The sequence below is a fragment of the Marmota monax genome, unplaced genomic scaffold (assembly GCF_021218885.2).
Source record: "Marmota monax isolate L192 unplaced genomic scaffold, Marmota_monax_Labrador192_F-V1.1 WCK01_AAM20220418_F8-fsc00021, whole genome shotgun sequence".
Taxonomy (NCBI): Eukaryota; Metazoa; Chordata; class Mammalia; order Rodentia; family Sciuridae; genus Marmota; species Marmota monax.
In genome coordinates this window covers 1,624,598-1,652,006 of record NW_026695228.1, presented here as the reverse complement: position 1 = coordinate 1,652,006, position 27,409 = coordinate 1,624,598, and the positions used below count along the sequence as shown (strand labels likewise).

Here is a 27,409-nt window from a genome sequence, read left to right as displayed (position 1 = left end):
TTAAAGCTTACAAAGGCAGATTCGGCCTTACCTGCAGCAACCCAGGAAAATAAAAGAGTGAGTCATCCTCATTCCACTGTGAGAAGAACAGTCTATGCCTGCCGATTCATAGCTGGGTGAGCCCAGAAATGAATGAAAAGCCCAGGTTAGGCAATCACCCCTCTGTAAAATTCAACTCAGAAGGCAACCTGGAAGGTAATGAGCACTTTGGCTAGAATTAAGAAGTTTCAAGAGACTCCAACAAAGGGGGGGGGGAGCAAAGGAAAATAACTTAATGAATCACTTTAATTCTGGAACTGCTAAGGCATGAGAGCTGGCATGACTCTGTTTAAATGACTAACACCATCAATTCAGAATAGTCACTTAGCAAATACAAAAGGTGGAGAGTGATGATCACTTGGGAGAAAACTCACCCCCAAAGAGAGACACAGGAGCTGTTAGAGTTCTGTGGCCCTCCCTGGGGAGTTAGTCACTATTGCAGTGGCAGTCACTTGCACAATTCTGCCATTGGCCAGAAAGAATATTTTAAAGTTGAACTCCATCCAATTATCAACCAGACACAAACCATACACAGTACCGGGTATGCTAGTAATTCAAACATGGAGTTGGCCAGGCTGTTCCCTCCCAGTTTACAGTAGCGATGAGCATTGGGAGTGAGCATTTCCTTTAACAAAATGTACTGTTCCTCCTCCAGGAGAGGATGTTTAAACTGGGAGCAACTATCCAGCAATAGATCCTGAAGCACAAAGTCATCACGGTACTAAAACTACAACCTGAATCTCTCTTTGACCTTTTGTAGTTTTCAAAGATTTTCTACAGGCTACTGTCTTCTTCTATACTTTGGACTCTATTTAAAAAAGAAGAAAGAAAAAGTGAGGTAAGTGCTTTTATTCCTACATTAACAGAAAACATTTTGCCACGGAGAGAGCTTGAATGAATGAGTGATACTAGCACAGCTATGCAGTGGCAGACAAAAGAATCTGAACTTTGATTCCATTTGCCACCAAGGTCTTTGTCATTCTCCTATGCTAAGCTCTAAGTTTCTTTGTGAAGAATACCTGCATATCACATTTCATTTCCATTTTGATCTTAAATTTCCCTGCAGGTTAAAAAGCAACAGGGACCACTTTATTCTGAAAATCACCTTGTCAAGTGGATCTAGCAATGGGGTCATCAGGATTGAAAGCCCTGATCTTCGGACTTCTAGTCTTGGGCACTTTCTTCTGCTCCCTTGGTATGAGTGCTCTCTGAAATCCATTTCCTCCTCTTCTTGGCTTGACTATCCATCACAAACTTCCTTGCCATTAGGTGCAGTGAAGTGTCTGAATTCTGGCCAATGCAATGGGAATGCAAGGCATGCAAACCTCTTCCGTGGCTCAGACTATAAACTCTTCCCATGCATATTCCTCTAAGCTGTTTTGCCTTTTGGCTGACTGAAGAACAGATAACAATGGCAGCCTTAGAAGCCAAGAACTGGAAGATAACTGAGCCACAGTTGGCCTAGTTCTCTGAATGACTAAATGAAGCAAAGTCACCTTCACTTCCCATTTTGTCACCAATCTCAAACTGCCCTGGACATCAAGAAATGACCTCGTGTTATGTTGAGTCATCACATGTCTGGGTTAACTTATCATTAGACTCTCTTAGCCATAACAGACAGCCAGCCCTGCATACCAGCTCATCTGGACCTCAGCAGCAGCAGCAGCAGCAACAGCAGCAACATGCCTCTTGTTCTGCTTTACAGAGACGATCAGTTCCATCCCTGCAGGGATTCTTCAGGGCACTCATAAATCATTAAGCCAAAATCATCTGGGGAAGTGAATAACCAGGCACAGTCATTTGGGGGCAGGGTGAAGAAGAAGATGAGGTCAGGCTTTGCAGTCAAACAAACCTCAATTTGATGTCCAACTGTATCGCCTATTAATTGTGCAAAATATGGCCAGTTTCTTAGCCTCTCTGTGTCTTGGTTTGCTCATCTGTAAAATGGACAGATTGTTGAGTTTAATTTACCTTGAGAGCAAACTCCTGGGATTATCAAACCAACAGGAGCTGCCCTTTCTACAGGAAGAAAATGAGGGGATGATTAGATCTGAAAGCACCTTCAAAGGTGAGGTACTGTGATTATTATTTTTTTTTTTTTTACTGTTTCTTAGCTACATCCCTTGTAGGCAGTTTAGCGTTCAAGCTGACATGTGGCAGACTTTGGTTGCATTCTCAGGAGCAATGCTGACAAAATGCCCATCACCCTCGGCAGAGCCCCAAAGAGTCCCTGGACAAAAGCTGGGCACATCTGCTTCTGGGCTATCTCATTTCCGTTCTCTCTTCTCCATCCTTAGGGTGACCATCCTGCTTAGTGCTGCTTTGACAACATCATTTGTGAATCTCCTTTCAACAAAGGGACCAGGCCTCAAACTCAGAATGAGAGAAGGTGAGAGTCTTTAAGAAATCACTTTAGAGTATACATAGAGAAAAACAGGGGGAAAGGAGGAGGGGAGGGTAAGGGAAGTACTGGGAATGAAATCAGAGGAAATTACATTCCATGCTTCTATAATTATGTCAAAATCAGCCCCGGTGTTGTATATAACTATAATGCACTAATAAAAGAAACCGCTTTATTTGTTTTTATGGGATTGGGTTCTAAGGTTAAACTTCTACTGATGAAAAGGTATACTGGATTTCCATTGAGGAATTTATATAAATATGTGATGGGTAGGTAATATAGGTGGGCTGATAGATAATCTGTTACAGATATATTTAAGTTAAAATAAGTAAGTCCATTTCAATAAAGCTATGAGGAAATTCTGCACAAACATCATGAAGATGGCAAAGTAATAACTAAAGTTAGGAAATGCTATTTTAAAGCAATCAGCATCCTACTGTGGTACAGGTTTATATTTATGCCTTCTTCCAGGCACTTTTTTTACTCACTGGCCCTGCGTTCATTAAAAATAAAGAAAAGAACTGCAAAAAGGCTGGGTTTGTGGCTCAGCAATAGAGCACTCGCCAAGTGTGGCTGAGGCACTGGGTTTGATCCTCAGCACCACATAAAAATAAATAAATAAGAATGAAGGTATTGAAAATTAAAAACAAACACACAAACGCTTTCTTTCTCCAGTGATTACCTTTGCCTATAAAACTACATATAAGACAGCATCAGCCTGGATTCCAAGCTCCTTTCCAGCACATTCTGATGCCCTCTGATATTCTCTACTGCTGTCTCTCCTGCCTTCAAGTTATTGCCAGAAAGAATTTTGATCTGGTCCACTCTGTGCTTTCCCATCTCGGTTTGGCTTCTGCTATTCTCTCTGGGTAGAGCATCCTCCGTCTTTCCTGCCACACAGATCTTTGCTATTACTCTTTCCTCTGAAGTACTCCTAGAGCACATAGGTATTTCTCCTTAGTATTTGTGGTACCATGCCTTATTTCATAGCCGTGTGTAAGAACCACCTAGGAACTTTTTTAAAACTACTGATGCCTTATCCCTAGCTTGGAATTTCTAGCTTTCTGTATGTACAGTGAAGCCTGGGACTTGGATGCTTCTTAGAACTCACTAGAGGAGTCTAGTGTACAGCAATGTTTGAGAACCACTCACTGCCACGGACACTCATGATCTGCTGCAAGCCCTTGCTATTGGACAGTCAGTTTCTCAAGTTTGCTCGACTTGGTATAGATGGAACGGCAGTGGAGAAATACTCCAGCATCTAAATCCACCCTGGTCTTATTCCAGGACACGAATCTCTGACAGATTTTAAATCAGGATTCTATTACATGATTGTGCAGGTTATTAGAAACAGACCACCAGGAACAGGAAAGCATCACAGCAACTCAGCCAAGCTTTGGACTGCTTCCCCCATCTAGGAAATGTATCATGCAGGCTATTTTCAGTTGTTAATTAGTCATGGAAAAAGGAACCATCTGCTTCCACCAGGTATGGACACTAGAAACTTCTCCTCCATGTAATACACTTCACTTCTTCATCAACTTGCCATGGATCAGACAGACAGCTGCCTTCCATCCTGCGTCTTTCACCGTGGGTCATGTGAAAAACTTCGGGATACACACATGGGTATGGTCTGTTCTCAAAACCAAACAGTTCACCGTGAGTTTAAATGGGTACCATTATAATTCATGGTAAAAATCTAATACCGGCCCTGAGCTGTCATCAGAGACATGATTTAAGCGTCTAAAACACCCAGCATGATCAAGAATTCTGTCTCGGGTTAGACTATCTTACTGATGCTTAAAGGATACCGTCAGCTTTCTTCTCTTGAGTTTTTCCCGGTGACAGTTTACATGTTTTATTCTAGACTCCATCTCTCTCAGCGCCCCCAGAGGCTTCTATCAGTGAGAAATGGCACGCCAGCTTCTCCTAAAACCATTATTAACGACAGACCGATTTCTGCAGCGTCTGAACTCACATGTACTTCTTCCTGCCATCTTCATTCCTCAGATTGTAGAAGAGTGACAAAGTCTAGGCTTCATGGAGAGAGAGTTAACTTACGGGGCCTGGCAGGGAACTGAAAGGCAGGGAGGTGCAAGTGATTCTCCTTTCGTCCCTCTTCATTATTATCATCTTCCTCTCCACATTTTTTCCCCTTTCCACACCTATGTCTATTCAGGTTTTTCATCTGGTCTTTTAGGTACCGTACCTTCATTCCTCATCCTTGGCTCAGCTCTTGATATTTCATTCTTTTTTTTTCTTTTTTTATCCTACAAACTCCACTTCAGGTTTTGAGGCCACCTCTCTCTTCAAGGGTGAATCTCCCAGGGGCACCATCATCCCTGTCACCTCCTCTTCATCCCAGGCAATGCCGGTTGCTAGTGGCAGTGGAGACAAGGCCTTTCAGATATAGATTTCAGCACATTAAAAGATCTGAGCTTCTGCCATGGTAAAAAAATGTGCATGGATGTGATCAAGACCCATACAGGGAAGAATCCAGAAAAAGAAGTGAAAACATTCTTAGCATGGAGAGATTTGGGGAGGCGCTTTGTTTACTTTTCTGAATGCCATTATAACTTTGTTAGTATAATTTTAAACAAAAATTTTTGCACTTTTAAAAAAGCTGATTCAAAGTATCTAAAATACATGAAAGCTATTATTATTATTATTATTATTTTAAAGAAACCTGAAGTGTATTTTGAGAGTAGGTCATCCAAAGAGTGGGAAAGAAAATAGAACCTTGGTAGAAGAATGCTTAGCATCTGGACAGAGGACACGGCCCACCCAGTTAGGCACAGTTGACTGTGGGGACTGGGCTACATCCTTCCCTGAGGATCATGTCCTCTCCATCTGAGCTGACACAGTTCTCCCACCCCCTTCAGCCTTGCATTTACTTCCCCAGCTCTTTTGTGCCACTCCTTTGGTTTCTCCCTTCCGCCCCACTTCACAGCTGGGAGGTGACATCTAACACTTCCCAGCAGCATATGCTGGCAGGAGCAGGTGCCAAAGCAGCGGAGACTGCTAGAAAGGAAGAGAATCCCACAAAGGACCAGGCTCTGCCTCACATGCCCCGGCTGTCCTTTCCTCTGGGTCTCAGGGACAGGGCAGCCCCTGTTGATTGTACTGGTGTTATTCTCACATGCATAAACAGCATTTGGGGGAGCTGCAGAAAGCAAGTGTCCCCTGAGCTGGTTGAAACGGCTCAGCTTTTCTTCCAGGGCAAGTGCTGTGTTCATGCCCTTCACTCCCCTTGCTGTTACCCAGTAAAAACATGGTGCAGCCCTTAATAGTTAAGAGCCAGGCTCTGCAGCTACACCTTTGCAAAACCAAACTCTGGTCCTTGATAGTATCAGGACCTGGACAAGTTGTAGTGTGACAATTTGTCATTTTCTTATCTATGAAATGTCTATTCTTAAGAACTCATTGAGATAACACATATTAAATGATCTAAGTATAGTAAGCTCAATACTTGAGTTTTTATTACCAAGTCACCCTCTGTGTTAGGTTTGCAAGCTGAAGTGACAAATAAGAAAGGAGAGGCAGTTTTTCATCTGCTCCCAGAGGGCCACATTCTTTAGTTTAGGGAGAAGAAAAGGTACTTCTGTAATCCACCGGAAGTTCAGCTTCCTCCTTCCCACTGCAAAATGAGCTCCGGACAGAAGACAGGAAACATCTCTTTAGGATAGAATATGATGCATCTCCTCATTCTTTCATTCATGCACTCAAGAAATATTTATTGAGCACTTGACTTGTATGCCAACACTGACTTTTGTAGGAGCTCAGGAGACAGCTTTGAGGAAGCAGATTTCCTTACCCCATGGAACTTAGAGTCTAGAAAACAAATATTAAACAGGTACACACTTGCACACACACACACACACACATATATACTTGCTCCTTTTTTATAATGGTTCAGGTGTTACAAGTTATGTGAAGAAAAGCAAATGAGTTAAAATGATAAAGAATGAGGCAGAGAAAGGGAGGGAATCATTTACACATTTCACATGACTGGTCACAGAAAAATCTCTTTGCTAGGGAGATGTTTGGGTAGAGCCTTCTCTGGAGACCTCCCAGAAAAGTGTTCTTCCATAAAGCAAAAGCCAATCTAATGCCCAGGAATTCCTAATATGCATGACATTCAGGGAAAATCATTTTTTTTCACACATCCCTTCTCCATGTGACAACATGATTTACAACCATAGTCATGAAGTGAAACAAGTTTTATTCATATATAAACTGTGCACTCACCGAGCAAATGTTCTTTGTGGTACCTAAATGTTAAGCATAAACAAAAGACCCACAAGACTTAATAGAGAATGACATAACTATTGTAACTCAAGGGTCATTTCTTCAATTGTACAATCACTCTGCCTCCACTGGTTATTTAAAATCAACTTTCAAATGTGGAAACACATGATACCAACATTGGCTGGAGAAGAGAGCTGTACCCACCCGAAGCAAGAGAAGGATCTGGAATTGTTAACATCGAATGAGTTTATAGCTGAGACCCTGCATCCGTAGGCATAACTTGGACCTCTCAGAATTAGCTTCCATGTAGAATATAGTGTCTATTAAACAACAAAAATGTGCTAATTTTGAGTTTATATGTATATCCTTGAAAATTAATAGAAACCATCGCTGCAACATATTTTGAGGGAGAAAAAGTATTTTATCGCTGACATCCTTTGGAAATGCCAGGGTTTGGCTATCATAAAAAGCAGAATACCTCTTAGCTGGTTTTACAATAGTTTCAAGTTTTCTATGTGCTTGCTTCCTGCCTGTATCCAGGGTGTGTTTTTCTACTGCCCTGCACTGAGTGTGTCCCCGATTAGGGGAGCTGGTGTCCCCGATTAGGGGAACTGGTGACCCCTCCTCATTTCCACATACAGCAGGACCCTTCTTCCAAACACGTTTCCCGCTGTCACTCATGGACCCTTCAGACCCTGGGGTACAGTAACCCAGATCCTAGAAGTAAAGCAATGTGACCCAGATGCTGTAACTCAGGAAAAAATTATCTCACACCTCTAGAAACTGGAGCCTCTTGGCCTTCAGGTTTGTTAGCAAGAGCAGCACCTTAGTTTTGAGAGCAGATAGCAGATGTTTTCTGAGCACCCATAATATGTGTGATGACAAGCTAGAGAATGAGGGAGACACTCAAAGTACAGGGCATGGTCTCGAACCATAAGAGTTTTGTAATCAGGGTTGAGAGACAAAACAGAAAGATATACACAGCTTAAACCTAGAAACACAGAGAAAGTAAATTCAAGAGATAGAAGATTATCAAACAGAGGGATTATTTTCATCAGGGATGACCAATAAAAACTTCTGTCTTGCTTTTGCCCTGGGTCTCAAAAGGCTGAAATACCATGGGATGAGGAAAGAAGATGAGGAGGAGAAATCTCCAAGTGGAGTTGATGTCAGGAGTGTAGGGAAGGCAGAACGTGTTGTGAAGTCAAGCAACATTCTGGATGATGTTCATCATGAAGACAAAAACACTAGAAGTAGAATGGACCCAGAAGGTGACCTCACATACCAGATGAAAGAATGGGGCATTTAGGTAGTTGGGAGTCATCGAGTATTTTACACAAGGAAGTGATCAAATTAAAGAGGTATTTTTTGGGAAGATGAACCTGGTGGTCATCTAAAGGATGAGGTAAGGGGAGAAGGCAAAGGAGGAGCAAATGAGGACATAAGCATAAGAAGATAAAGACCTGGATTGAGGAGATTCACCTTCACATATAATGGAAACGCGCGAGATTGGACAAGGGCTCAAATGCTACAAAGTTCAAACTCCCAGTGTGAATTTATTTTTAATATCAGGAATATGGGGCTGGGGATGCGGCTCAAGCGGTAGCGCACTCGCCTGGCATGCATGCGGCCCGGGTTCGATCCTCAGCACCACCTACAAACAAAGATGTTGTGTCCGCCGAAAACTAAAAAATAAATATTAAAAAAAAAAATCTCTCTTTAAAAAAATATATCAGGAATATGAAGAGAAGGGTCTGGAAAAAATAGCCACACAACTGGCATCTAGGAAAGTTCTCTTCTGTTTGTTAATGCATTGTTTCATATTAAATATTCTGTACTAAAGATTCCTAAAGAAATAAGACAGACATGGGTAAATAAGACATGGGTAAAGCATTCTCTGTGAATCATGATTTCTCCATAAAAAGCAGTAAAATGGGGCTGGGGTTGTGGCTCCGTGGTGGAGCGCTTGCCTAGCACATGTGAGGCACTGGGTTTGATCCTCAGCACTGCATAAAAATAAATAAATAAAATAAAAGAATTGTGTCCATCTGCAATTAAAAAAAAAAGTAAAGTACCCAACCTCACAAAAAAGCAAACAATTCTTTGCACAATGTTCTAAGAATATTCTTTTTTTTTATTGGTTGTTCAAAACATTACAAAGCTCATGATATATCATCTTTCATACATTTGACTCAATTGGGTTATGAACTCCCATTTTTACCCCAAATACGAATTGCAGAATCACATCGGTTACACATTCACATTTTTACATAATGGCATATTAGTGACTGTTGTATTCTGCTACCTTTCCTATCCCCTACTATCCCCCCTCTCCTCCCCTCCCATCTTCCCTCTCTACCTCATCTGCTGTTGTTCAATTCTCTCCCTTCTTTCCCTCCCCCTTTCCCCTCACAACCTCTTATATGTAATTTTGTGTAACATTGAGGGTCTCCTACCATTTCCTTTCCAGCAGTTTGCCCTACCTGGACAGCCTGGTGTTCAGTCAGATGATACAGAGTGAAATGACCCTTTTAGGAATTTAAGAACTCGCCTCGATTTCTAACTCTTTTTCTTGAAAATAGAAGTAGATTTTATCATAGACACATTTAAAAAGCTGTATTTTAGTTCACCCTCTGAGTGTGCTGTACTTCAGGGCCTCATTCTATTGGTGACTTCTGTGCTACTTCATCCACTCTTCACTTTAAACAGCACTCCCCAGAAAAACCCTACAGCTCTCTCCAAATCAGAGAAACGCCCTGTTCTTTTTTCATGAGCTGCATTAAGGGAAAAGTACAGGTTTTGAGAGGCAGCCGTTATATTTATGGTCTTTAATGGTTATTTTCAGGCATAGTTCATGTAACAAATTTGGAGTTGTAATTTGTTCATTCTCCAATTCACTCAAATTAAAAAATTAACGCTATCCAGGCACTGTGGTGAACACCTGTAATCCCAGCAGCTTGGGAGGCTGAGGCAGGAGGATCGCAAGTTCAAAGCTAGCATCAACAAACTTAGTGAGGCCCTAAGCAACTTAGCAAGACCCTATCTCTAAACAAAATATAATAAGGGCTGGGGACGTGGCTCAGTACTTAAAAGCCCCTGGTTTCAATCCCTGGTACCAAAAGATGATAATGATGATAATAATAATAATAAATGCTATAGTTAAAATATTATGAATATAGCTTCCAAATTCTTGCTCACCCGAGCATCTGTGTGAGGCTTCTCTCAGGAGTTTAGCAAAGAGACCCCACATTCTAGGCAGGACAGGCAGGATTTGGGTTCTCTGGGGAGGGGAGAACAGAAAACCTAACTAGATGAAAAACCTTGACACTTCAAGAGATGGGGAGGACATCCATCTTTTTGTGTAGCAATTTTTTTTCCCAGATTTGAGATTTGTTTTTATTTTCTTGACCTGGAGATTTTAATTTCCACGGAAACAAACAAAAATCTCTTTTCACTTCTTGTAAAAATAAGGGGAGTTGGGGGGACACAGCCCCATTGCATACCTTATCTACAAGGTGGCAGGGAAGGCGGGGTTTCCACCATCCGAAATCAGTGCCGATGGTTGCCTGATTCAGTCTCCATCAGGGTGATTTTCACACTTCTAAAAAAACCCATCTTTCTAAACATCATGAATAATGGATTGAGATTTCTAAAACCCCCTTCATTTCCCTCCACAATTTAAATCAAGCTCTTTCAAAGCCAACATGCTACATATTGATTGAAGTCTGCAAAAGGTTATAAATAGTAAAGGTTGAAAATTTTCCACAAAGGTAAGCAGATGAATAAAAACTACTTAAACTACAGACGGGCAAGGTGTGTTTGTCAGCAGCACTGTCCTTCATCACCGTGCTATTGTCTTGAAGGGACACAATAAACAGAAACGGGCAGTGATACCCTTGTGCTTGCCTCTGAGCTCAACCCTGCATGTACTTCCAGCCTCCTCCAAATCAGAGCTATGCTGCCCCTTTCTTAAGGCCAAACTTGGTGCAGGAAGCTGTATGTAGCTTCAAATCCAAATGCAGTCTCCCTCTGACACTGGATATTGTTCAAATCCTGTATGTTCTGTGTACTCCGTGGCATTCAAGCTAATATCTGTAAACTGTTTGTCAAGTAGCAAATTCCAAGCTAGAGGATTTTTTCCTCTTCCTGCAAATTTCATTTGTAACTCCCACCAATGAGCTGTATCGGGAGACAAGATCATGTGTCAAAACATCAAATCTTTACAGTGATGCATAATACTGTAAAAATAGGAAGAGAATATCTGAGGCTGGAACAAAAAAAAAAAAAAAAAGAGGGTTTTCATGGACAAGGTGGCCCAAAACCTTAGTAATATGTTATCTGAATAGTGTTTTATAACATCCACGGTACTCTCAGGAACTTTGTTTTATCCGATCCTCAGAACAGCACCCTGAGCTGTTCCATTTCCTATGAAGCTCCAAGTAACTTCCATATAACCAATATTTATTGAGTAACTAATGTATGCCAGTTGCTGGTAATGGGGGAGAAATCCAACAATGTGCTCTGCAAACAGAAAGAAGGCCAACATGGCTGGAGCTGAGGGAGAGAACCGTAAGAGATGGGTTGCAGAGGTGGGAAAGGGCTTATCTACTTGAGAGCGGGGAATCAAGACGGAGAAGGATCAAGTAGGGGGTCACATCCACCAGGCAGGTAGTACGGCTGGAGCCTAAGTCGTAAGTGCTGGCACTGGAGTCCAACCAACAGTCCTGCACCTCTCCATGTGCCCTTCTACTACTCCATGTTCCTCAAACGGCTTTACCATCTCAAGGCCAACCTCAAGGCCAACCTCAAGAGGTGAAGCAGGCAGAGAAAAAGGAGCGCTGATATTCCAAACCCAACCTTAGATCCTGTTTATCTGATGGACTATCTGATTTTCACATGAGCAGCATATTTTTTTTTTTTTGCCTGAATTTTAAAACATGGAATTTCCCCCAAATACTAAGGAATATTGTCTTTCCTGCCTATCCTTGGTGGCCTCTGGGCTGAAGATTCCGTTGGCTGGTTCTACACTCTGGGGTAAACTCACGCACTGCAGGTAGAATATAATTATCAGAGGAAACCGAAAAGGTGACCGGAGAAGAAAAGATAAAACATGCTTAATACCTCTAGGGAATGAATCCAAATGGATCTTGATGGGTATTTGTAAGGAGAATGTAATATCAGTGCTTTCCCATTCTTCTTTAAGAGAATTTGAATACTGTCTTTCTCTCACCGTTTCTACATGAACTCAAATTGCTTTAGAAACCTGTCATATTGAATTAGCCAAAGCAGATAGTAATTCAGAGGGGTGCCAGAGTGCCATTGTTGAAAACTGCTGGTTGGAAGGCTTGTTGTGGCATTATTCAGGGGCTCTAAACTTGCTTTCAACAGTGTGTTGCTATGAATGATGGGGTTTCTGTGGGGTTTGGATTAAATATCTCTAAAAGCCCATCACAAAGATGAGAGTATCTGCACTGGGAATGGTGCACACTTAGGGTCAACATCGGAACCATGAATCATAGAATAGGAAACAAGAGGCCTTGGTTGGCCCCACACTGTGGTCACTTGGCATGGACCACAACCAGAACAGACCTTGCAATGGAGCAGCAAGAACAATCAGGTATGGAAGCTCCTTGACCTTGACATGAAATAAATGAGGAATAAGGAACAAAGAACAGAGACCTGAAAACCACCACTCTTCCTCCTGATCCTAATGGCTGGTCCTCTCCTGGGAAATCTGCTTAGGGTCATCTTTGATCACACTACCCTCATCATCATTTTTTTTAAGACGTCGTGATATTTGGTCTCTCTATTCATTTAATTACTTGTTCGGCTACTGTCTGTCCCTTACATTCCAGAAGGTAATCTCCATGGGAAATTGAATCTTGGCGGTCTTACCACCAGCCCTAAGGAGCAATTCCTGGAGCATAGTAGGCACTCAATAAATACATATCAAAGGAATATCAAATTCACAAAAAACATATATACTATCCCAGGGCCATTCTGTGTGTAAGAACATTGTTTGATTAGCTGTTATAGTAAAGCCTATGCAGGCTAGAATCTGGCAGTCAACATTGAATTGTCAGTTCTGACCAGAGACTGGCTGTATGCCTAACCGGTTCCTTGCAGCAGGAACTTCATCTGCGAAATAGCTAGGAAGCCATTGCAGGTCTTTGCACAATGTGTAAACCCACTCTTTAGTAGGATTAAGAAAAATAGTAGCCATCTTCTCAATACCTCATAATAAAAATTTTAGATTTATCTTTGAGCCTTGTCTAATGCAAAAAAAAATATTTTTTGCAACATTTTATTTTGAATTATTCTAAGTCTATACAGATAGATTGCAATAATTGCAAATGAACACTAGATTGACCAACTGCTTATACATCGACCTTTGCTTACTCTCTACATGCCTTTCAGTATGCATGTATGTGTCTGCGACTGAGTATGTGAGTAGGTACACTGTATGCATGCATGTGTATGTGTGCATGCAAATGTATGTGTGTATGGGTCTATATTTGTGTGTATGCCTTGTGTGCGCATGTATGTGCATTATCTGTGCATGTATGAATATATGGTCATTAAATGTGAGTATATGCCTGTATGTATATTTTGGCTAAACTATTCAAATGTTAGTTGTACACTGATGTGCTTCAATCTTAAATACTTCAGTATAGAATCCTCTAAAAGCAAGAATATTATCATATGCTGCAATTATCACATTCATGAAATTTAAAATTGATAACTATACTATTTTCCAATAAACAATTCACTTCTCAACTTTCCTTAGATAACCCAAAATTTGCTTTTTAATTTTTTTTTAATCCAGGTGCCATCAAGGGTAATGTATTGTGTTTTGTTACTGTGTCTCTTCAGTCTCCTTTAATTTAGAAAGGTTCCCACCATGTTTGTTTGTTTTTAACTTTGATGACAGTGATATTTTTGTAAAGTTCAGAGCCAGTTTTTCTGCATGATATCCTTTCATTTTATTTTGCCTAATTGTTCAGCCTAATTATATCCAGGTTAAAGTCTAATATTCTAAAGTACCAAACATAACCCATAGGAAGTAGATCTGAAATAATTCAAGTACCCAAACGGGATTTTTAGGGTGAATCATCAAACCAATGAAGAACAAAAAGGCTTCTGGCAGGTATCAGGTATCACTGGGTAAGAGAGTCTCTTTAATTTTTTGAGGGGGGAGAGGGTACCAGTGATCAAACTCAGGAGCACTCGACCACTGAGCCACTTCCCCAGCCTTATTTTGTATTTTATTTAGAGACAGGGTCTAACTGAGTTGCTTAATGCCTTGCTTTTGCTGAGGCTAGTTTTGAACTTGCAATCCTCCTGCCTCAACCTCCTGAGCTACTAGGATTACAGGTTCTTCTCTTTAATTTTTAAAACAAAAGCCTTATCACATGATTTAGTCAATGTTTCCAACATACTATCTTCAAGATTTTTGCTATATAAGTTTTACCTGTATTAATATTTAGGCAATATCTTTCTTAAAGTCAATTTACTTATCTAAAACTATTCTTATCCTAAAAATATGATCTATATAAATGGTTTTGCTATGCTTGCTCTATTTTTCTAAGACCTACCAAATATATAAACACAAAAAATGTGTGTACTCATCTGAGACTACTTTCCACGATGCAATGGTGCACAGGGGAGACGCTGAGCAGGGCAGAGTGTGTCGGCTTTCTCTGGAGGCGGGGGAGGGGTGCAATGCACAGGAGTGTGGGTGGGTGTGCAGACCTCACTGGGACCTCACTGGCAAGGAGGGCCTTCTCAAGGTGTGAGGGCAAAAGCAGATGCCAAGGCTGTCAGGCCAAACTGGGGACAACATCCAAACCAATGACAAGACCTGCAACTCCCAAGACTCCCAGCAGCTATCTATAGCCGTCTGACATCAGATTGATGACTTCCTCATTCATTTCCACATCATTCAAGTGGCAAGACTGAAAAGAGGCTCAGGAAAGTGCTACTCTGGCAAACTCTGACAGTGATGGAATCCCTGTGTCCTCCAGAAGATCAGTCTTTCTGGCCTGTACAAAATGCATATCGGGTCACAGGATTCCTGACATTTCACACCCTCCACGCTCTGCAGACATGGAGGTGGAGGCCCAGAGATCCTGGATGTGTTGTCAAAGATCACACAGCCAGTGGGACTGGCAAACCAGGAGCTGTATCCATGACTGGTCATTTCACCACCGCATACTAAGGCCTGGACTGATGAAGCCATGTGTATATAAAACCATCTCTACAGCTACACCATGTACATATACAAACATAAAATATATGTGTACCTATATGTCCATATGTATGTATATATGGTTTTATAGACATGTACAAAACCAACACATACATAGCTGTGTATATACATAGATATACATGCATATTAACCCACATGACCAATCTGGCTTCCTAAGTCCCTCTGATGTGCTCTTATAACCACAAATGTGTTTAGTTCCAAGGAGAACGGCTTTCTGTAAATCTCAACCCTTGTCCCTGTATATATGAACCATACAACCTGGGCCAGCTACACTTGAATGCTTCTAGTAACTCTACCCATCCTAACTCTTGCCTATATGTGATGATATCATTAAAAATATGTATAACAAGTAAATATGGTTCTAAGGTTGGACCTCTCAACTCCCTTCCATTCCAGGTCAATGCCTGGAGGGGCAGAGCCCTGGCTTGACCCATCGACGGTTGAAGAACACCCCCACACCTATGCCAGTAGCTGGCAGCTCTCCAGTTCTCCACTGGCCAGGATGTTGTCGGGGATTCCTCCCTCTCCTCCATTCCACATTCTACCGGTTATGAAATTCTTCTGTCTTTTTAGCTCTACTTCCATTCATCTTCTTTTCTTGGGCTGTGAATACACCTTGGTGCATGCCTTCATCTGTCTGTTACAAAGTCTCCTTCATGGTATCCATCCCTGCCATGCTGCCTGCCTGCTGAGCCACCTCTACACCATACCAGTGGCTCAAAGGGTGAATGAGGGCAGGTCTCTAAGACCCTTTCAGGATGAGACTGTTTCCATAATGCTCCTGAAGCACAATTTGCCTATTCTAAGCCTATTTTCTTGCAAGCATGTAGAGGAGTTTGCCCAAAGCCTCGGACACATGGACTAGCAAAAGAGAATGCAGAAGCAGAGGTTAGAGTCCACATGTCTTCTGTTATGCCAGATGTGAAAGAGATGTGCAAAAGTGTAGCCACGCTTCCACTAAATTATTTGTTTGAAAATAAAATTATATTTCACAAAAAATATTTTTATTAGATATGAGCATTTTTTACTATTTATTTTTTTAAAAAATACCTTGATATTATTTATTTATTTATTTTTCATTCCAAGGATTGAACCCAGTGCCTCACACATGCTAGGCAAGTGCTAGGCAAGCGCTCCACCACTAAGCTACAACCCTAGCCCTATTTTTGTTATTTATAATGAATTAATAAACTTTCTTAAAATTTTCAGTTTTAATTTCTAATACGGTTAATATGGATAAATATAATCCACACAAACAAAAACGTTTTAGGGATCCTCTGTAATTGTTGAGTGTCTAAAAGATTTCTGACACCAAAAAGGTTGACCACTATTCCTGACATGGTTATCAGGGGGATTTTTAAAGAGAAAACTCATTTTATCAAGGTAACCCTATATTTTAATTCATTGGCATCCAGAAGCTAATGTCCATCATATCTAACAGGGCTCAAGGCCATCCACTGCAACGTGGCCTCTTCCCACCGGCTAACACCTGCCTTCCTACCTACCCCCTCCCACAGTGTGCTCCCTGCTCTACTCACCACCCCAATGCAGGCCTCCTAAGCCAGCTGCAGTGCTGCTGCATCATGTGGACTTAGCTACAGGGACCGTGTTTCCCAGAATTCCATTCCTGTGGGATTCTGGTTGAGAGAAAGCTGCCTGAAATCTGCATTAACTTGAAAGGCACCGTCCCAGCAGATGCATATTGTCCTTGATCCACTAGCTTGCTTCACAAGTGAGGGCAGAGGTGGACCCACAGATCTTGGAATTCCCACCAGTCTCCACCTTTGGTTTCTGAGTCTGTGGGTGCAACTCCAGAGCAAAGCACACCAGTTTCTTCATGTCACCTGAGCTGCTGGAGCACAGCTCCCAGTTTGTGGGTAGAGGTTCTAGTTCGCCTTTGCTCACAGGTTCTAATTTGCTCTAAGCTCTGATGGCCCAGAGCAACTTCAGGACCACTACCAGCAGTACAAGCAATACCCTCCGCAGATCTCTCACCGATTCCCTGTTGGTCCCTACTCAGCAACTTCCCTTCTCCTCCACCTGTGCCTGGCCAGCCCTTCACATCCTGAGCATCTCCCACAACTGTGCAACGTATGATCTGGCAACAAATCCATTATTCCATGTTATTCACAGTGTCTCTGCTTCCCGTTCACACCTTAATTCATACTAAGTCTCCAGAGTCCTTTCCTGACTGTTTGACAGAACACCAATTTTTTTCTTTCCTGAATCAACTCAGAGACCCTATAGCCCCCTTTAAGCCTTTTTATCAACTCACTACCCAATGGGATACGATGTTCACCTTCTTCACCCCCTCACTACAGCAGCATGCCCCTGCAGCCCTCCATCTACAATGCCTGGCTCTCCCTTCTATGTCTGCAAGCTCTCTGAGATCAGAGACAGGACCTCATGCTCTCTTTGTATCCCCTGTCCCTTGGTTATATGACCTGAACAAAGAGGCAGCAGAACAAATATGACATTGTGGATTTCTAAATGTCAGGAATGGGGAAAGTGTCTGAATGAGAAAAGGTAGGATTAAAGAATTCCACATTCCTAGGGTGGGACTCCACACTAAGCAATTTTTTTCTTAAGTTTATTAGGCATGAGAATTATTTAGGGAACTTGTTCAAAATGCAGATTACTAGTACCACATTTTCAGGTATTCTGATTTAGCAGGTTTTGGGCAGGGCCTAGAACTCCTTGGTTTAAGAAGAGAGGATATTCTCATGAAGGGGACCACCGGTATTTAAGAACATGGTAAAAGCTAGGCACGTTAGCACATGCCTATAATTCCAGTGGCTCAAGCGGTGAGACAGGAAGATTGCAAGTTCAAAGCCAGCCTCAGCAACTTAGCAAGACCCTAACCAACTTAGCAAGACCCTGTCTTTAAATAAAATATTAAAAAAGGGCTGGAGATGTGGCTCAATGGTTAAGCGCCCTTGAGTTCAATCCTTAGTACCCCAAAAAAGTGAGAGGAGGGTGGCTTCTGATAAGGTAAGGGTCCTCAAACTGAGCTCTTCTAAACCCCTTAATGCAGATGGTGTGGGGAACAAGGGAGACGGGCAAAAATGCAGTTTTCTGGATTCCACCCACACCTTCAGAATCAGAATCAGATGTGCTTCCAAAATGGTGAACCTCCAGTGGGACTCAGCAGGGAAATTCACCACTGTGGTGGAAGTGCTTAGTCATGATAACAGGGATAGGAGCATTAACTTCCTGCCTTCCTTAAGTCATCTAAACTCACCCTCAAACCTTCTGTCAATGAAACAGAGATCCCATGGTGCCTCCAGATGTACATAATGAGTACTCATAAGGAAAGGCCCTTCTGGGGGATTCTAAGGAGATAGTGAGGTTCTGGAAAAATACTGAATTAACAAAGAAGATTGAAAGAAATGATTCATGGGGCTGGGGTTGTGGCTCAGTGGTAGAGTGCTCGCCTAACATGTGTGAGGCCCTGAGTTCGATCCTCAGCACCACATAATGATAAATAAAGATATTGTGTCCATCTACAACTAAAAAATATTTTTAAAAAAGAAATAATTCATAGAAAGGACCACCAAAACAGAAGGACAAGCAAGTCCCTATTTGTCCCAGAGAGTTGTAAATGTCCACAATGAACCCCCTTACCTGATTATTTCCCTGTAAAATTTATACTGCACTGTTCACTAATCATATGTGGCTTTTGAGCCCTTGCAATGTGGCTAGAGTGAATGAAGAACTAAATATTCTATTTTATTCAACGGTGATTAATTTAAATTTAGATTGAAAAACTAATACTCAATTCCATTATTGGAAAACATTTAAATATGCTGGGAACAACTTGGATATGTAAACCTGGTTTTTGTCAACTGTAAGTTTTATGAAATCTAAATATAGGTCAAGTATTTCTGATGAAAATTCAATGTCCAAAATGCAATACCGTATAAGTATAAAACATATACCAGATCTCAAAGACTTAGGGTGAGTAAAACTCAATAAATCTTAATTTGATTACATGCTGCTATAATTTTGAATACGTGGGGATACATATATTATTGAAATTGATTTTACTTTTTCTCTTTTCAGTAGCTTAATGTAGCTACTGGAAAAAGTTTTAATTATATAAGGGCTGAGCATTGTATTTTTACTGAATAGTGTGCTGTTACTACTCAAGACTATATATAATGTGACTATTAAAATGCTGTTAAAGTATTTGGAATCTATATGAGAACATTACTTTAAAGGGGGAAGCAAGTGTCCTTCTTTAAAGTAATCCCCCCCTGTTCCCAGGGACTACAAGCTGATGCCAGGGATACTGTAATTTTGGAAATGGAGCCCTTTCTGGATCTCATGCTACTCTGCCTCCACCTGCTATGGAGCAGTCTTCAAGATAGCTGACGAGCCCTTCTGAAAAGAAGCCTTAGGACTTTCAAGTCCCTATCTTGTGTCCACATACCTTGATCACCCTCTACATTCAATAGCCTTACTTTAAATGACTTTCCGAAGCACCAGACGTACCCTCAAAGCAATTTAAGAGTGAAGATTTAGAGTTGGGGGTATAGCTCTACTCAGAGGTAGAGAGCACTTGCCCAGCATGAGCTCAATCCCCAGCACCACAAACACTGAAAAATTAAAATTAAATATTTCTGAGGAGGTTATTCAAAACCTTCTATCACTTATTCTCAAAGATGACCAACCAATGCTGTCTTTTTTATGCTGTCTTGATTAAAAGCAATAGCATCTCTCTCCAAAGGGACCAATTATGAAGCTAAGCACAATCTTTAGGTTAAATTCTGGCATGCTTGTTAAAAATAAAATTGAAAACAAAAAAAATGACATTCTGTTAGAATCCATCCACAAGTCTCACCCATCTAAGAACTACTTTTCTCCATGTCACTGGGTGCTGATTCAATTCTTGAGACAGAAATTTTTAATTTGGAGTCCTTAGTTCCTCAATGAGGCTATCATTAGAATGGAGGCGATCCATAAGTGTGTAGGACCTTTTCTGAGTTTCCTCCATTGATCTTCAACTGCAGTTTGACATTTCCTTCAATTTTAAAGACAGGAAACAGACTGCATTATCATTATAAGTTCTGTGGCATCACTGATAAAATGAACGATTTCTTTTTTTCCTATGGAAATGTAGTTCTTCCAGAAATCCTGAAATATCATTTATGAATATCACAATTTTAAAATCAAAACAATTCATTCCTCCTGACCATAGTCCTCATAGTACATAGAGGCTTCTCCAGGCTGAGGAGAAGAAAGTGTCACATATTGGACGCCCATATTTCTCACCTGATGCTTCACCTGATGGTCATTCAGCCACAAGGGGCAGAAGATGCATCTTCTACCTTCGTGACCAGATACCCAGATATCTGCAATGCCTTATGGTCTTATCTATCCTTCTTTGTTCTTCATCAATACATGAAAGGAAATCATTTAAATTAATTGTTAGAGTTTTCAAAACGGACAGTTCAAATGAGAATTTTTAATTCTTCACGAGTCACCACTGTCTTGTGAAATATGCTATACATCTTGGCTACAAGTCTAGCCCAGGCAAGTTCAAACACAATCTGATGGTAGAGCAAACTACCATTACTTAGGTGTGCTATTTAAGGTATTTTTTTTTATTATTTGATGACATATTAGGCAAGGATCTAGGTCATATATAATGCAAGTTCTGCAAAAATCTGTTTTGTGTTGTTTTGTTCTTACAATCCCATCTTTTACATTTAAAAGTAAAACTTAGCCTGAGAAGGTGAGCACAGGTTTCATCAGACTGCCAAAGGAATCCACAGTAGGAAAAATGCCTAAAATCCCTGCTCTCCCTATTCTACAACCAATCCAGGATCCTGAGTATCCATGTATTATTTCTGGACATCCCTGCTCTACATGGAATCCACACACATTGCCCAACCCTGGCCACCCGTCATGCTCACACTGCCCACTCCACTCACAATCCAGCAGGGAGAAGACCTCACTATTGCTACTGCTACAAAGAAAAGGTAGAGAAAGGAATATGACTCTTTAAAAGAAGAAATGGTATACAATTTCATCTGAGGAAAAGGCCTAGATGTTCATGGCCACTTTATGGTATTGGAGGTTGGGAAGCAAAGAGCAGGTTTTTTTTTTTTGTTGTTGTTGTTGTTGTTTGTTTGTTTGTTTTTTAATCTCTACAAATTACCACTATGTTTCTAGAAACCAGCTGGCTCTTCCACCCTGAATAGGAAGAGTGAATTCATCTTACCTGTTATTACTGAAACTATTCCCCTCAGTTACTTGAGTACAATACGAATGTATGTTTAGAAACACAACCGCACCCTCCAGTTAAAAAGGAAGCTCCGTGGGGTGTACTCAGTAAGCCCAGGCTGAGGAGAAGAAAGTGTCACATATTGGATGCCCATATTTCTCAGCACTGTTGCCCAACAGTTAGAAACACCCCTGGCATAAAAGCCATGCTGTTGCTTTTAGAAAAATGTGTTCTTTTCTTTCTTTCTCTCTTAGCCACCAAAAAACATGAGATTCAGCCCACAATTTAATATTGTCAGTGCATACTCTTCATCACCCAACTGGCATGCCAACTGTTACCTAGGCACTTCAGACGCTTCAAACCCCACAGCCCCACATTCTGAACTCATTTGCATCCAGATATGAAAAAAAAGATCAATAGCATCTTGAGAAAATTGCTTTTCCATTCTCAAGCAGCAAAAGCTATGAAGGAAACACCTCGTGGCGTCTGAGGCATTTCTTAGAGCAAGAAAGAATTCTAAAGCTACCATTTTTTTTTTTTTTTGTCAGAAAAACCTTACCTTTCTATTGTAGTCTGCCCACTGGAGTTTTCAAATTAGAAGGACCTCGGAAGTCCCTGCCAACATCAAGGTTCTAGATTTTTTTTTTTTTTTATGAAGGAAGGACTTTTCTTTTTTCCTTTACTAAACTCAAGTTAATTAGGCTTCGGCAGGTCAGCATCCCAACTCAGCATCTCTTTATTGAGAATAGTTCAAGAAGACCTTGATGAAATTGCAAATGCTTAGAAGCAGTCACTTGCTTGCATGCTGGGCAAATAGGAAAGCATGCTGACTGTATTTATTTTACTATCATTATGTCTCCACGGGGCGAGCCAGTAAGGAAAGTAGAGGCTGTTAACATCTTGATATATGAATGTGTGTATATACACACATGTATATACACATATACACTTATATGCATAAATATATACACACACACGTTCCAAAAATAACTTTCCTTTTTCCTTCATCTCACACTATAATTTCATGATTTCAGGAAAGTCCTTAAACTATCGAAATTAGATATTTTTCACTCCATCCATTAGAGTTCATTTGTTGATTCAGCAGGTAGTTACTGTGTGACTACTATATACCAGGCCGGTAGTGTATACCAGATACAGAACATCTCCATCCAAAGAGATGTTTCACAAGCCCAAGTTAAGATGCAGTAACTTCTTGAGGAGCTGCCATAATGAAGTACCCCAGGTTAGGTGCCTTGAATAATGGGAATTTATTTCTCATAATTCTGGAGAAGATGCCAGCAGAGCCGGTATCTGGTGTGGACTCTCCTTGGATGACAGACAAGGCCTTCTCACTGTGTCCTCCTGTGGCTTTTCCTTGGTGTGTGTGTGTGGAGAGAGGAAGTAAGAAAGCTCTCAGGTGTCTCTTCTTTAAGAGCACAACCGCATAATGAGGGCCCACCTGCATAACTCCATTTCAACCTAATTACCTCCCAAAGGTCCTGTCTTCCTCTTCCTTAATATAAAATGTGCTATTTCATCTATAATGTTAATTGGATAGACCACCTCAGAGGAGTGGGAACTTGGCTCTTCGGGAGCTCGGTTCCTACAGCGGTCAGGGGGACAGGGCCCCCAGACACAGCAAGGGGAAAGAGCTATGGTGACATCAGACATCTCAGTCCCGAGGACCCAAATGGCTCAGCACTTAGAAGTGAGTGGGAAAGACTCTGAGGCTCAGATCAGCTCCCGAAGCAGTGGGGTCAAACCCCTGCAGCAAAGCCAGAATCTGTAGCCAACGTGCCCATGTAAATCAGGCATCCCTGTTTCAAGGTCTGCCTGTATTTTTGAAACTTCCTATGATCAAGTTCAATCAGGCAGCACAACAAAACAAATAAAGATCCCACCAATCAGACAACGTCATGGTTCATGGGATTACAATAAGCCCCAAGTTTTCACAAAGCTGGGGCTACAGAGTGCTTTTAAGCAGGCCTGAGGAACCAGGCTGGGCATATCCATCCCTTGTCAGTGTCAAAGCCAACATCCACCAAGCTTATCCCCTCAACCAGAAATAATTTGACTGTTTGAGGGTTTGATCATTTCCTTAAAAGCTTGCATGATCAAAACCAGCCTGGAATGGAAAGGGATCAAAAGAGGGGAAATAACACAAACGTAACAGCAGATTTTGACATAACCCTGAGTAACACTTAGTGCAGCGGCTTCCTTTACAGAGATCCCTCCCTCCATCTCAGGGAATCAATCACAGTACACCACAGAAAGGTGGAGTGCACCTTTTCCCTGTCACCTGAACCCATGAAGAATCGATCAACAACTCTTAGCTGGATCTCTGACATACAGACTTCCAAAATGGAATGTCAAGTTCCTTGTGACATTAACAGAATGAAATGGGGGGGGGGATACACCTACGATTCTCTTCCCCCATCAACTGTTAAAATGAGTGTGGCACGTGAGGACATTTGGGTGTCTTTGGGTAACTTAAACTACACTTGGGGCTGTACTATGTTTATAGCTCTGTCAGGGGCATGTCAGGTCTCTGGATAATTCTAACCCTTGTCTGATTCATTACAAAAGTGTTGATTTCCATTGTCCAAAAGTCTTCTCACAGCAAGACACAGAGGACAAAAATACGACAGACATTTGGCAGAAAATCGAGGCTCCGAGAGCTTAAGGGACTCTCACCTGTGTCACACAGTTTAATGGAAGAGCCATTTTCAAAATCAGAAACTTTAATTGCATATCTTAGCATTTTTAAACAAGCTCTTGGGAACCTAGAACTCCAGTCTTCTGTGGGAGGCTGAATATTGCCTGTAGATGTGTTCTGTTTTGTTTTGCTTTTGATTGAATTAGTCCTATCATTAAACATCGGGAGCTTTCACATAAAATCTGGATTTCTGACTTTTTTTTTTTTTTTTTTTTTTGTAAAACCAAAGCTCAGTTTTCTGGTGCAGGCAACAGAAAATCTGAACTAAAAGAAGTTTACAGCTGACTTCTTGGAGAATCTTGCCATAATCCAAGGCTGATCAAAGATCCCTTCTCTCTCTGAGGTTTCATGCTCAGAGACACAAAACCCTTACACAGGTCATTCATTCTGGTCCCTCTGTGGTGTCTGTGCTTAGGTGATGTCCCTTCTCCTGAGATGTCCCCATTATTTCAGTTTGGTGGGTACATGCAATCATCCCTCTGGAGTCAGTCCAAATGCCCTCAGCTCCATGAAGTCAATTTTGTTAACCCTGCAATAACTAACCAGGCTTTGCTCTGGGCTCTTGAACATATTCTTATACTTTTTTTATGAAACTCTTTTCCTAAGTGCATTTTTCAGGTGCTGAATACACTGTAAGTGATCAATAATGTTTTGATCAATACTAATGACAATAACTTAAGTAGTTATTTGTCATGTGCCAGGCACTGTTAAAAGCACCTTATACATGTTAATTAATTTAATGCCTTACAACCACCTATTATTATGGAAATTTCACATAGAGAAAACTGAAGCATATTAAAGGCTAAGAAGTGTTCCCACTTTCAGCTATTAAATGGCAGAAAAAGGAATTAGTCTGGCTACCTCTGGATGGATGGGTAGATCATTAAGCAAGTAGGCAAAAGGGAGAAAGAACAGAGAAAGACCCAAGGAGGGAGGGAGGAAGGGAAGACCTGTATAGAGAGGTTGAAAGAGTCTTTCAGTAGGGCGGAGGCAGGCATGTGCGCAGATATATTTTACAATCAGATTTCAGAGGGGATGTCCTGCCTTGCAGTGTCTGTGTGGTAGATACTCCCACCATGGCTGATTTCAAGCCACCAACAGAGAGTTGGAGAGAGGAGTTGTGGACCACTCAGTATGGGTCATTCTAACGTATCTGGACTTGAAGCATGTCAAGGAAAAGGACAGATGAAGAGAAAGGGAGCCATCAGGCAAAGAAGGTCTTATGAGACCATTCTAAGGATATAATCCTCCTACATACAACTAGTACTAACTCAGAGAATTTCAGTAGAGAATGGTATAATCATATGGCTCTCATGAGTCGGACACTAGATAACACAGTCAACATTGCAGGAATCCTTCCTCCATCTTCTCTCCATCTTGCCTGCATGACTATTGCAACAAAGCATGTCCTCAATTGTTTCATCTCTTTCCTAACCTGACCCTTGTGGTCAGCTCTTCTTCCCTTTGCATCCTTCTACTGTCACTCTCTTATCCTACTGTCCCAGAAGCGCCTCAGGTATCACCAGCCCTCAGAACTATACACTGTCCTTCTGTCACTGTCGGATGTGTGGCATGAAAGGGGCTAAGGTGCCTAAACAAAGGTGAGAGCCTGAACCAGTTTCAACAGGGAAACCACCATGGAGTATAGGAAAACAGTGCCAGACACACCCTTGCGGTTGTAAACCACAGAGCTGGAGAGGGGTGTTGGAAGCATTTACTTCCCATAATGTCTCACTGGGAAAATAGCATCCAGGGCCATTGATATAACCAGCCAGATGCCATGGAGCTGGTTAGAGCCAAAGCTGAAACTAGCACCAGGTTACCTAGTTCCCCAAGAGGCTGTGTGCACAGGATGTTTTCTGAGATGTTGCCTCCTCCTGCTAAGTCAATTTATTTCTTAGGAAAGTTTATTTTATTTTTTAATTTACTATGCAGGTTTCATTTCACCAATCACTACAAAAACATGTTAGTCTCCGGGAGCAGAGACCTTCTGTCATCTTCCTGCAACACTGGACAATATAAGCCATCTGTTTAGGAAATACTCCATGATCACAGTCCCTTTCCATCCTCAGTTTAAGAATTCTTCAGATCCTGGTCTTTCCCCAAGGGTCTCCATCCACCTGCTTCCACAGAGGCCATTTCCGATCGTTAGGGAGTAGGCAGGGAAAGGAAGTGAACCTTCAGAAACCACAGGGGCAGCTCAGCTGAAAGAAAAAATAGGTCTGAAGGGAATTTGAAACTTTTGGCTTAAGTGCAATATAGGCTGATAATTCTCCCTCCCTTCAGGTGATATTGGCCATGGCAACAGGGATCCTAGCCAAAAAGGGCCATTGGGAGCCAAAATGCAAGCCAATGTTCATGGAGCCAGGATCTGTAAAGCCTAGGCTCCTCCTAGAAGCCTGTTCTCAGTTTCTTTCTAAGGCATTCCACAGCGTAGCAGTAAGCCTGATAAGGGACTTTCTTCCCACTTAAGGTCTTCTCCATTTCTCAATGCCCTGATCCCTAGAAAAAAGAGAATATACGTTCCTTGGGCCAAAGAGGTGAAAATTGGTTTGGGATAAAAGCTGAGAGTGAAATCAGCTTTATCATAGGAGGGCCCTATGATAGCTATGATGAACTTCCCCAGGGCCACCCCAATTTACATCTACCATCTTGAAGAAAAACTAAGATCCCTTTCATTTTTCCAAAGTATCCCTGTGATAAGTGGTAAATTTTAATGGCCCTAATCTATAGAGTGCTCTGGTCATGGGCATCCATGACATCTCCCAATAGAATCCAACAGATCCATCCATGAACTTGAATGAAAACAAGTTACAACTTTGTTCATTAACATTCAAGAGGAAGCACCCATGAGCCTCCGATGAAGTAGCAGAACCAGTGATTTTGTCATTGATATAAATTGGGGATTTTATATCATGATATAGTTGCTACAAGTATCTCACAGAAGTATTTATGTTCAACCTTGCCTTGAAATGACGAAGCCATTAGTACCCCTCTAGAGCTTGTTGTACATGCATTACATGGGGTATGTGCATTAGTAACAATAGTTTCTTTCATAGCTAGATAAATACCTATTTTATTAAAATTAGTTTGTTTATAATACTATTTATTTTATTTTAAACATCTTTATGGGGTTCCTATGCTTCATCAAAGGGCACTATGACACAGATGAGAGTAAGAGTCATTGTCATTGGCCTGGTGACTGAGAAGCTATATTAATGTGAGAAGGGCCATGTGCTCTGGCTGAGGACTTAGCCTGTTCTAAGTTGATCTAGACAATTAGGAATTATTTAGAACATTCATTTTATCTGCATACCTCTTCTTTTCCGGTCTTACTAATCTCATCTCTTTCTTTAATCTACTCTTACTTTTATGTCTTTTCCTTTTTATCCTTGGGATAAGATGTACTGGGTCTCTATATCTCGTAATTACTGGATTCTCCTCCTTTGAGTGACTTCTTTCCCTTGTGGCCAAGTCTCTTATCTCCTCTTTCTCTCTTACCACCTT

At 41.3% G+C, this 27,409-nt stretch overlaps 1 protein-coding gene and 1 long non-coding RNA gene across 3 annotated transcripts in view; one reads left to right on the top strand and one right to left on the bottom strand.

Annotated features, from left to right (window-relative positions):
- Lrrc3b (leucine rich repeat containing 3B) overlaps positions 1 to 27,409 on the bottom strand; it is an 86,322-nt gene that overhangs the window by 51,996 nt on the left and 6,917 nt on the right. The gene's annotated exons all lie outside the window — the stretch shown is intronic.
- On the top strand, positions 1,054 to 13,279 carry LOC124087927 (uncharacterized). Its single transcript, XR_006850224.2, has 3 exons — positions 1,054 to 2,107; positions 2,337 to 2,428; positions 3,116 to 13,279. It is a non-coding gene; the product is annotated as an uncharacterized LOC124087927 (long non-coding RNA).